Source organism: Ambystoma mexicanum, chromosome 4p, assembly GCF_040938575.1.
Source record: "Ambystoma mexicanum isolate Mex_15411 chromosome 4p, UKY_AmexF1_1, whole genome shotgun sequence".
Classification (NCBI taxonomy): domain Eukaryota; kingdom Metazoa; phylum Chordata; class Amphibia; order Caudata; family Ambystomatidae; genus Ambystoma; species Ambystoma mexicanum.
Window position 1 is genome coordinate 970,369,425 of NC_090927.1, and position 12,322 is coordinate 970,381,746.

The window sequence follows — 12,322 nt, forward strand, 5'->3', positions numbered from 1 at the left end:
TACCGCCCCTTTTCTCAACATAAGCGCCGCCTCTTGTCGTAGGATCCGGAGGTGGGGCTGTGTCGAGAATAAAGGAGGAAGACGCGGAGGCTTGCCTTTGAATTGCAGCGCATGACCCATGCGAATCGTGTCTAGGACCCATCGATCTGTGGTGATGCATTTCCATCGGTCGAAGTGATGAGAGACTCGACCCCCCAGGACGTTCCGAAGGACGTCATTGGTTGCTGGTTTGCTTGTTCTTCGTGGACGACGGACCTGAGCCTCGCCGCCTGGAGGCTTGATAGTCCCTGCTTCTACGTGCCGACTGGGACGCTCGTCTGAACCCTTGTGAAGAGTACGAGGGCCTGTTAAATCCACGGTCCCTCGAGGCTCCAAAGCGGGAGTTTCCAGAAGCACCCCTGAAGGGGCGAAAAGAGCGAACATTTTTACCCGTTTGAAGGGCGCCGAGGGACCTAGCAGTATCCGTGTCTTCTTTCATCCCTTTCAGCGCTTCATCAACCTTTTCGCCAAACAGGTGTTCCCCTTCGCATGGCATGTCCAGGACTTTGTACTGTACTTCAGGACGGAAAGTAGTACATTTGAGCCACGCTTGTCGACGAAGCACTACTCCATGGTTGATTTGTTTGAAACCAGACTCTGCTAGGTCAACTGCGATATTAATAGCGTGGTTCGAGGCCTCTTCGCCATCCCTCACCAGTAACATAGCTGCTTTCCGGTGTTCGTCTGGCAGGTGTTCTAGGATAGGGGCTAGTTTGTGCCACATTTCCCTATCATATCGTGACACGATCGCTAAGGAATTGGCTGCTCTTACTGTCGTCGCTCCGACCGAGAGCACCTTCTTTCCAAAGGCGTCCTGCCTCCTAGCCTCGCTTTCCGGTGGCGTTGAACATTTTTGCTGGACCCTGGCCTTCCTAGCCGCTGCCGCCGACACCACCGAGTCAGACAGAGGCTGTGATGTTAGACATTTTGGAGTGGACTCCGGAGCTTTAAACTTTTTCTCGATCCGTCCCTTTATGGCTGGCTCCGAGAACGGATGGCGCATCGTCTTGAGACCTTCTTGCCACACGTGGTCAAGGATTGGGATGGCAAATACCGATTTTCTCCTTTGACCCATATGGTCAAAAAGGAAACAGTCTTTCTTCTGCTCCTCAGGAATCAAGCCGAATTCGGAACAAGCTTTCCCCATCATTGCATGGAAGGCTCCCACATCATCAGGGGGAGATGGCTGTGTCTGGCTCCTCGTAGACTCCAACTCTACATCCGAATTCCATGTTGGGTCCCTCGACGGTGACAGGGAGATGTCTGACCCCGAGTCATCCAGTCTAGAGTCGGACTCCGACAACTCACCCTCCTCCTGAGCTCGAGGACGATCTTTCACCGCCTGGGGAGCCGATGGGTGTTTCGTCGTCGAGCGAGCCGTACAAGTTTGCTCGTCGACGGAAGGTACAGACAAAAGTGACGATGACGTCCCAGGTTGAGGGAACTGCGTATCCAGCCGCTGCAGGAGCTTCTGAAGAGTATTGAGCACATCCAGAGACAAAACCGTTTGGGGGGTCAGTAACGTGGATGATATAGGTACCATACCCCCGCTCGCACTCGTCGCCGAAGGCCTTAAGCCTAAATCCGATGGCTGCAGAACCAGGTCACCTTCTCCTTCCGCCGAGCAGGCCGTGTCTGGCTGCAGTAAGACCTCAGGGGGGGGGGATCGGGTCATAGACCTCAGGCAGCCAAGCCATAGACTGAGTCTCCGTCGACGAAGGAATCCCAACCGCTGCTGCTTGAACGGTAATAGGCATCGTCAATGACACTGAGGTCGACGAGCAAGTCGTCGTCGTCGAGCCCTTAGACTTCGTCGTCGATTTCGATGCCGACTTCCCGGCTGAAGCTTCTCGACTCATGGAAGACCTGGGACGGTCCCCTGAGGAGGATTTTGACAGCGCTAGCCTCTCCGTCTTAGATGATGAGGAGGAGGAGGGCTTTTTATGTGATGAGGAAGATCCAGCACGTTTCCCCTTATGCTTGTCCTCAGCGCGAATTTCTGCTGGCCGTACCTTCTTCGATGGAGGCTCCGACTTGCTCCTGGAGGCCGTGGAGCCAACTTCCGAAGCCGGGTAGGCACCCGCTCCGTCATTAAGCCAGTCGACCAGCCTTCTTTTACGGTCCTTAAGGGTTTTTTGGGAGAAACCCTGGCATATCTCACACGTATCCGCCGTGTGGTGCGGGTGGAGACAGTAGATACAGTCCATGTGGCCGTCTCCTTCATAAACCTTTTTGAGGCCACAGGTTGCACACGGGCGAAATGACGCTTTTCCAGACATAATTCTCCAGAATTTGAACTTCGCCGAAGCGAAACAGAAAAAACAACCTAGTTTTCACTAGTAGTAAACACGAGGATCCCACTACTTTGAAAGACGGTTGAAATCTGAGGGAGCGCGGGGGCGGGGCCTGTATTTGTATCATGACGTCCTGACGGTGCGGGCACGCATGATGCAAAACGAGGTGGATAGGACGCATAAGCGTCGAAAAAGTTTTCCTACGGGAAAGGGTCTATATAACGTACCGGGGATTCCCAGCCTGACGACGGGGAATATTCAAAGCATGTGAATCCATGAAAGATCCAATGCTGGAGAAGTATTTCATTTAAGACCGTGGGCCTGCAACATACATCTCAACACGTTTGCCTGGGCACAGAGGTAAAAGAGGTTTTGAAGCTGTGTAACATGTTCCTGGACAGATTTAACACGGTACTATTGTGTAGGGAGCAATGGCCAAGAAGCGAGAGCTTAAGGCTCTACACTGATGCAGGTTGTCACGGTTTTGGTGCAATACTTGGAGGATTGGTGTGCAAAGGCTTTGCCTCCTTAATGGCACAAGGATGGCGTGACGTGAGATATCACGCTCCTAGAGCCGTTTCCCCATCATAGTGGCCTTCTGCCTATGGGAATCCTCACTGGTGAACAGACGGGTGATTCTTTGGTCAAATAATCTGGCTGTAGTGCAGATTATCAAGGTACATCACATCAAGCAACAGGTGGGTACTACGGCTGCTCAGGGAGTTATCAACAAGCCTGCTCCGGGTGAACACAGAAGAGCAAGACATACCAGGGGAAAGGAATATAGCAGCCGACTCGCTCTAGTTTACAGTTTGGGAAATTTCAGGAGGAAAATCCAGACACAAGCGAGATGACTACCCTTTTCAAGAGCCAGTGGTGGGATATAATTGGGAAAAAGTGTAAGCACACATCAGTACGGCCCTTACACCAAGCACGGAAAAGAGATATAAAGCATGTTGGGAGAGATTTATGAAATTCAAGGAAGGGTTTCTTGCAGTGAACCAAGGAGATCTCTGGTGCGTGCCTTTGTCGGGTGGAATTGGAGAAAACAAAAACAAATAACAGAACATGAGAGTCATCCCATCTGGCAGCAATAGCGCATTATCACAAACTGGGGGGGGGGGGGTTGGCGGACCCCAACAAGGAACATTATGTCAGGATGGCAATGAAAGGCTGTGCTAAACGTACTGAGAGGAAGGTGGACCCTAGGCACCTGAAAGACATGTTGAACCTTCACAATTTAATAGGAGGACTGGAAGGGACACGCAGGGACACGTTTGAAGATGCTATGTTCAGGGCAGCCTTCTCCATGGCCTTTTTAGAGGCCTTCACAGTCAGTGAGCTGTTCCGTACAACAAAGGCGGCGGGGGGGGGGGTGGCGTTTTTAAGGCTAGAAGATGCAACGATGGCAGAGCAGGCAAGGAAGATTACATCACCCTCTACTGCATCAAGGGAAGTCCATGCTGTCCCATGGCAGGACTAAAGATAAGACCCCCCCCCCCCCCAGGAAGTTGCGGGAGGACCAATCTTCCTACACATGGACAGGTCAGCTCTGAGCAGGTTATAGTTCAAAAGAGTGATGAACCTGGCACTAAAAAAAAAAAAAAAAACATAGGAGCGACAGAGGGGGGTCTTTGGAACACACTCCTTCAGAATTGGAGCAGCCACCTCAGCTGCAGGGGTCGGCATGACGCCAGAAGCTATTAAGATAGGGGGAATGGAGGCCTAAACTCTGATACATAAGGCTGGAGAAAAAAAAATAATAAAAAAGAAGGACACTAATTCATACCCATTCCCCATCCCTCTACACCAAACAGCAGCCAGAAGGAGCAGAAGGACGGTATGGGTGGTGGGTCACTAGTTTGTGATGAGGGCCAAGGCAAGGTGGACACCGGAAAGGGAACATATGACTGCAAGACATTTCAAAATAGAGTGGCATGGAGTGCCAGGGATGAGATGGGGGTAGTTGGAAGAGCAGGTGCAAAGATTACTGGCAAGATGCTCCAAGCCCGACATTTTACTAATCCACCTAGGGGAAAATGATCTCACAAGTATGGGCAGAGGAGTGCTAATGAGGCAGATGAGGGGCACCCTGCAAGAATTGGGGGCCTGTTTGGAGGAGACAGAAATCATCTGGTCGGAGATCATACCAAGACAAACATGGCGGGGAGCAAAATCTCACTCTGTGGTAGCGAAGTCTAGGAGAAAGTTGAACAGATCAATAGCCTGGTTTTGCAGGGGTGGGGGGGGGGGGGGGGGGGGGGGGAGGGATTCGCCTAGATCAGACACGGTCTGATCAACTTGAAATCACCATTGTACGAGCGGAACAGGGTGCACCTATCAAAAGCTGGCATGGATTTTATGCACAAAACTATTGGAGCCATGAGGTCACGACTTGGGGTGAGCCACAGATGGGCATGGGACCCATTAGTGGCATGGCAATGTGTAAGCGACCAGTGGCACCAAGAACAATAAATGAGGTGGGAAAACAGGGAGGCGTTTTCGCTCCTCCCGGGATCAGCACTCCTGAGGCCTAGCGGGGTGGGGGCTTGATGTAAGTAAGAGGGCTCAGCCACCCCACCCCACCCAATCAGAAACAGCACTCTCCAGCCTATGGATCACGGACAAGGGCAGTTGGGACAGCTTTGACCTAGAGTAGAGTTGGTTGGAAATGTGGGGGGGGGGGGGTGGAGCAAGAAAGAGGAGGCAGTCGGCTGGTCACTGCACCAGGAGAACAATTCCACAAGATTGTTTTACTATGATGACAATCATGTCGCTTTGAAGTGATGAGTGATGTGTTTGTTATAATAAACCTGCAGCATTTAATGCCAAAAAGAACAACGGTATCCAGCAGTTATGTGATGCAATGAGGTGTAGATGGGTACAAAATGGAGATATGCAAGTATGAGAGTATAATATGTGGACAAGTGCCAAGGTAATCAATCTCAACAATATTCAGCCACTGATCCATTCGCCCGCTCCTACAACCATAGTCACACCCATCCTTCCAAACCATTCATCCACTCATCCATCAACCCAACCTGTTTCAACCACTCACCTCTGCCAAAGTGTGTGTTGCAATTGGTCATTTACAACGCGCTTAAAACCCAGAGGCTTCTAAGCATGGACCCGAGGTTCGAACCTATTTTGCTCTGTGTAGTGATGCTTCAAGACGAGTGCATTGCCCCCGAGCCATCCTCCTGAGACGCTATGACGTTAAGTCGTTGTGCTGTGGAGAAGGAATGCCAAAAGGCAAAAACATACAGAGAACAGCCAGTGGGGTGAAAGACTTGGATCTACCGAATCAGCACTGATAAACTTCGACTTTGTGTACCAACAGCGGGTTCAGTTTACAAATAAACTACGAGATTTCTTTGTAGTAACGATTACTAAATATAGACTTGCAGAAAAAGTGGTACCTAAAGGAGGCACTGTTGCGCCCTTCGTGTGTAAAACAGCATGTATGCATTACACATCTTGATTAGCGTTTGTTAACACTTTGTAGGTGAACTAAAAAAAAAAAAATGTAGATTTACCAGAACAGGTCCAATTTAAAAAATAAATAAAAGGCATTCCGATGTAACAAATTGACAACGGGAGGCTCATTCGGAAACAGCCAACGTGCGTTTCAAGCCCGTAAAAGGCTCCTATGTAATGATGGCAGATCATATTAGAACTCGTCACTGTAATGATTCGGTTAATAGTAACTTAGTATGCGTCCTATGGGAGACGGGCTCACATGCAGTTTTGAAGGTTATCTCTATTATCCTTATTAATTTCCTTATAGGATATAGACGACAATTCTAGTAGTTTAAGAAAACTATTGAAGGAGGCCCATTGGCTCAATATTAACCCTCTAGGCTTAGGCTGAAGTTCTGCGCGTCTTGTCTGCAAAACTGAAAAACGTGTGAGAACCAAACAACCCCTGGTCTAAAAGGATGACTTTAGAGACCAACCTGTGGTCATCCGATTATCATCGAACTAAACTAGTCATTCCCACATCAGACGTCATCACGCTGTTAAAAGTCAATAGCAAATATCTCAGAATGGTGGGTGAGGATTTGGGGATAAGCTTAGGATGACTTAACGAATATGCCAACATCATCCCCATTTTAGAAAACTCTGTTCTGGATACTTTTAGGATGACCTGCTGATACTTCAAGAGCATTGCCATGAAACATGTTTGTTCCTGATGATTTGGGGATGACTTACTGATTACTTCAGAACATAAGAGTTTGTAGGATGATATGCAGACCAATACAGATTGCCTTTCCGCTTTTGCTTAGTTGCACTTCTGCTGAATGAGCCCCCATTATGGCAGCGGTAAAGCTTGAGACAATGTTGGGACAAAGTGGAAGAAAGAGGCCTAAACATAGCATGCACCCGCTGGGTGAGAATTGACATCCCAGTAAAAAGCAGGAACACAGCACCCTAACAATCAATACATTTCCATGCTGACTTGTTATGTAAGAATTAGTGTAGTCCCATGTTGTCAGACTACACAACATTTACCTGCTTGGTATTAGGTAACCCACTATTTTGGTATAGGTCTGTACTACACAGGTTGGTAGTGTGACTGAGCCGCCAGGCCTTTCGCAAGAGGGATAAATGAGAGCTATACAGACGGAATTCGTAAATACAAGTAGCCAGGTAACACTACACTCAAGGTTTCAGTTACAAATAGTTATTTATTTAACATATATTTTTAAATAAGCGTTCTTTAGAAAGGCAATTCATGTAACAATGTAAATCTACTTTAAAATTACTTTTCAGAATCAGAGCAAGTTAGTAGATAATCTTAGGATATGTTTCTTATACAATTCCTACACACTGGGGTGACTTCAATCACAAGGGCAGTAATGGCATTTATATTTCACACTAGTTATACTTTGCAGAATCTGAGGTTGCAGCAAGGAAAGGTTTAAGGAAGGAAAAAGGTTAAAACAGGTTCTCAGTACATGTGAGGACAACTAAATCTTCCAATGAAATCCAGACATGCCTTTCCCAGCAGTAACAGTCTAAAACAAGTCACCACCTATAAGGGACATACAACATCAAAGTCAATGGGCTAGAAGAGTCTGCAGGGAGCCAGGACAGCCAAAGTCAATTTAGAACAGTCTATGGAGCTGAGGCACTTAGAATCAAAAGTGTGGCTGAAGTGTTCTACTATCCATGGAAGACTGGAAGCACAATCCTGCTGGATACTGCGTTGTAGTGTTTACGCTTTAACTTATTTTTTCATCTGCTGACCGGTGCGTGCGTTGCGCCTTTAAGGAAGGACTTAAGAGCCACAAGCTTCCCACCATGTTTCACTTACTGGTGATTAAGCATTCACTGCTTGACTTGCAGATTTAACAACTTGCGGCTGCTTATAGATTTAATTTGAGAGGTCGGTGTGACTCAGCACTTGCTGCCTTTGAACCCCAACTGATGCAGCGCTGTAGCTAACCGCAGCTCGCTGCAAGAATTCGAGGGCAACCACTCTGCTCCCATTAGAGCTGCGACCATGATTGAACCAACAAGAGAAAAGCCACGAGGCCGTACGCAGCTACAGACGCATCCTAAAGGCGAAAATGCATCTGCCAATACGACCTTAACCAGCGAGGAAACTTCTCTCCAGCCACAAGCTTGCAGGCTGGACTGTCCTTGCCAGTGGTTGGAGATTGCTGCCCCCTTGCGACAGCTTCACTGCCCAAATCACATCCTTTGTTTGGACTCTCCGGCCTCTGCCAATATAGCTGGATGTCACAGACAACAAACTGCTGGGGGATAAGTGGGGAGAGCAGACCCTGCCTCCAGTGAAAAAAAGAGCTTGCCATCACTTGCAGGCGCACTAACCAACTTTGCGCCCGACCAAGTGCTGGGGGTGGCTTTAAACGGGCCACTGACTACCCCAACTGTTAAGGAACATGTGGATGCCACTTTGGAAAGATCTCCTGAGGGGGAAGAGGAAACCAGCCGCCATAGGGAACACTGATTTGGAATTGTATGACAAAAAGGTGAATGTGCTGCCCCGGGAGCCTGTGCCTGTCCAGGGGAGCAATGGCCTGGAAAAAGCTTTGATTAACGATGGGGAGGGAATAGTGGCTACTCCGAATGCTTTATCCACGTCTTCCCTGGCCCTATGTCGAATTCCTCAGCCCGAATGTCAGCTGTTGGAAGAGCGGGCTTCTCCAATCTTGCGGGGCCTCAAGTCATCAACAGACCCACCTGCAACTTCTGTCTGGAAATCTGCCGACTATCTGGTGAAATATGGACAGCTTGGCCACTCAGTTTGGGAAACCCGTGCGAGTGGCCAGGGTATGCTAGATGCAGAGTGCCAAGCATCTTTAGCTAGGAGGAGATCTCCACTAATTTCTGCCATTCTGAAGGATACTACGTCTGAATCTGGAGGGGTGGGTCTACCCTGAACGACTGCCTTTTCACCCGTCCACCAATCCGAAGGCCCCGCAAATGGATCTTTCCTATGCAGCAAATGCAAGCCACGATTATGTCTGTGCTATCAATTTCCTTGTCAGCTTTCATTTCAACTTTATGAGGCTATAAACAAGGACTTCAAAGATGAAGCTACCTTACTTGCCATGGTTCATTCAAAACTGAGCATCAGCATCAAAAGTGCAAGCAAGGCTGGATTAAGAGGCCGAACAATCCGATAATTGGCAAATGAGGCTAAGCGGCATGGCAAGAGCAGAGCAGTTGGATAAGACCGCAATGATAGAGGCAATCTTGGACTCAGATGCTGTGTTGACACTTGCCTTAGGCATAGCCCAAACTGTGCATGAGTACAGGGCAAGACTGCACAGAGGGATGCCTCTGCCACTGCCCTAAACAATGTCCAGACCAATCCACCTGGATCTGTGGACTCTTTGAGGCCCCGAGATGAGGCTACTCTGATGAGCCGACTGGGTAAACCTATGGAGCCGGAATTGACTGTGTAGGCCTTCAACATTGCGGAGGAGCCCACCGCCGTTGTACCGGCTAGTATAACGGCCTCCGCAATGAAGATCCTGAAGACACGACTGGGGTCCTGATCTCCTCAAATCCCCTGTTGCCTTCAGATAACTCTGGTTCCTTCGAGCCTAATTATTCCATTTTCAAAAAGAAGTGGAAACCAAAGACTGGCCACCCCAGCACAAGAAACTAAAACATCTAAGAACCTGCCGCAGCGGAAACAAGTCAAAGTAAACTCTTCTAGAGCCTTCTTGCGCAACCTGAAACCTTTGAGACCTATTTTCTCTAAACGATCAGAAACAAAGGAATCCGCCAGTGAAGGCCTCTAACCCAATATGAAGCACAAGGTCATAAGGGATGACAAGCACTCTCCAGGAAAGGAAGAGGTGTAAGATGACACTCAGGGTCAGGAAGACAGTGAAGCAGTCTCCCTGTTGGACCTCTCTACATACTCCATTGAATCCTCAGAAGAGATGAGTCTTTATCAGCCTCAGCTAGAGGGTACGGATTCACCCTCCATACCGCAGCAGGGTGAGCCCAGGAGAAAGCAATCTATTTTGATACAGCGAACGGAATGATCATGTTTCACCATATCACAGTGTTATAGTCAGGGGATACTAGGGTGGTGGTCTAAAAAAAAAAAAAATTAAAAAAAGGTTGTTGGCAGTACCACCCATGTTTTGGTCTCTCAACTTTGATATTACGGAAGTCGAGTCTCCAGGTTCGGACCCTGTGTCTAGGTCAAAGCCTTGGAAGGGGAGGTTAAAGGATACTTGCCACCTTCAGTCTAAGACGCAAAGATCAGCAAGAGAGGAAATGGTCTCCAAGCCAGTGTTGTTGATGAACAAACCTGATCAACCTCTTGAAATTACCTTCTATACTAAGCCTAAAGAACCAAGAACTGTGCAATAGGATACCCCACTTTCAGAGACTCACTGCTCGGATGAAGAAGGGGGCTTGGATCCGCTCTGCCCTGGCCAGGACGAATGACCATTAGCGCATAGCTAAGTTAGGAATGACTCAACTATTGATTGGGGGGGTTTGAACACCAGGGGTTTTGATCACCTAATGAATGATGATGCAACGGAGTGGTCTCGATAGGACATTTTACTTTTTCAGGAAACTTAGTTGTGCAAGACCCTCTCTCCACCCCCCCCCTTGTGAGAAACCTTTATTCCTTTTTTAAATGTTGCAATAATAAAAAGGGGGCTGAGGGGGAAGAGGGTCTTTGGTTTACTTATTCTTGTAAAAAAAATTCCTACCTATGGAGATAATTAGGCATAGCTCACCGAATCCATGGGTTCAAGTCCTTATATTAAAGATGTGGCCCACCATTCGTAATGTTACCCCAGTAACGGTACTGATCAATCTATACTGAAACCCATCCAAAGTTAGATCTGATGTTTTTTATTGGGGCAGTGTTGCGGGTGATCGAGGATGCCAGATTGAAGTGGGTTAAATCCATCGATAATACTGGCTGGTGATTTGAATATTAGATGTGTTCCTATGGGGGACACCCTGGCGAATTTTAACTGCCCAGGAGTTTCAAGATCTAAAACCTGGCACCAGGGTATACAGAGTAGAGATCTACTCATGTTAAACAATAATGTGAAGGGGGCCATGCCGGTGGGCCGACATCGAGTCGCGCCTCAGTGAAAGAGATATCAGATTACTGCTTTGTCTCCCGTAATATTTACTATAGCATGGATGGACTAGTGATCACTCGCTTCTGAAGAGAACCTGGTCCACCCTTTGCAAATCTGGTGGGGCTGATGAAGGGGTGTTGGTGGAGGTTTCCCCAGGGATGTAATCGTTTTCGCCTCTGTCGGCCCGGATGTCCTGGAGGTATGAACCCTGCTCCAAGACAGTTTAGAGGCAAATGGAGTTGTTCCGAATTACACTCCATTACTGGCCAAATATATTCAAGTTCAGGGCTCGGGACCCAGACCTAACTTCACTCAGAAGTATAAATTCAACAGGCTGATGACAGAGCGTAAGGAATTTAGAGCAGACCTGAAAACTATATAAAATCTACCTCCGATTAGTCACTCGGCCATGAAGAAAAAGCGCCAACAACAATATAAGAATTGGTTGAAAATCTTTCAGGTGAACGCCTACAGGCAGAGGGAGCTGCCATGTTGGAAATTCTGAGCAAGAAGAACTCCAGACTAACATGGGAGTGGATAAACAAGGTGGTGACATCGCAGGAGGCCCTACAAATGCTACCAGTCTCTGAACAGCAGTGGAATGACCATTTTGTCTCGCTCCTAATGGACAAGTCAATTCTACCTCCAGCTCCAGGGCTAAATAGAGAAGGCAAGTGGGACTGGCAGCTACAGAAATCAGAAATCCAGGATGCAAATTCAAAGCTCTCTAGGTCCAAGGCGCCTGAGCTGGACAGACTGAAATTACGAGCTAAAGCTGGCACCCGAGGAATGGTCAGACTTTGCTCATACTCCATTTAGTAAGGTCTTAAGGGATAGATCAATACCGCTGTCCTGGAAGAAAGGTCATTATTGCAATTTTCCAGAAGGGCCCAAGAACAGATCCAGCAAATAGCCGGCCCATAGCCCTTCTGGATAGTCTGGGGAAAGTTTTTGCATCCATCCTGTTAAAACGACTGAACGGTTGGGCCATTGATTCTGAGCATCAGGAACCGAGACAAACTGGCTTTGTCCAAGGTGTGGGCACGGGTCTGAATCCATTCTTGATGTATTTGCTGAAGCTCCAGGCCATAAAATGGAAGACCAAACTGTATATTGCTTTCGTTGACCTGGAGCAGGCTTTTGTAAAGTGAATCGTGAGCATCTCTGGGCCAAATTGAGGGGCTGGAATTGTCCGGATGAGCTTTTAAAACCTATCAGGGCACTATTTGGAATCTACCATGTGGGTCAGTTTGAACTGTCAAGGCTTATTATCTAGGGCGATTGGAGCGAATAGGGGTCTTAAGCAGGGTTGTGCTTTGGCTAGCCATCCTCTTTAATCTTGTTGCAGGAGGCTATCCATGGCTTCCCCCCAAAAGGTGGAGTCCCCCTTCC

The 12,322-nt window shown here is 48.1% G+C and overlaps 1 protein-coding gene across 1 annotated transcript in view; it reads right to left on the reverse strand.

Moving 5' to 3' along the window:
* The window catches only part of CEP57L1 (centrosomal protein 57 like 1), a 391,785-nt gene that overhangs the window by 352,062 nt on the left and 27,401 nt on the right, over window positions 1–12,322 (reverse strand). The window lies entirely within an intron of this gene.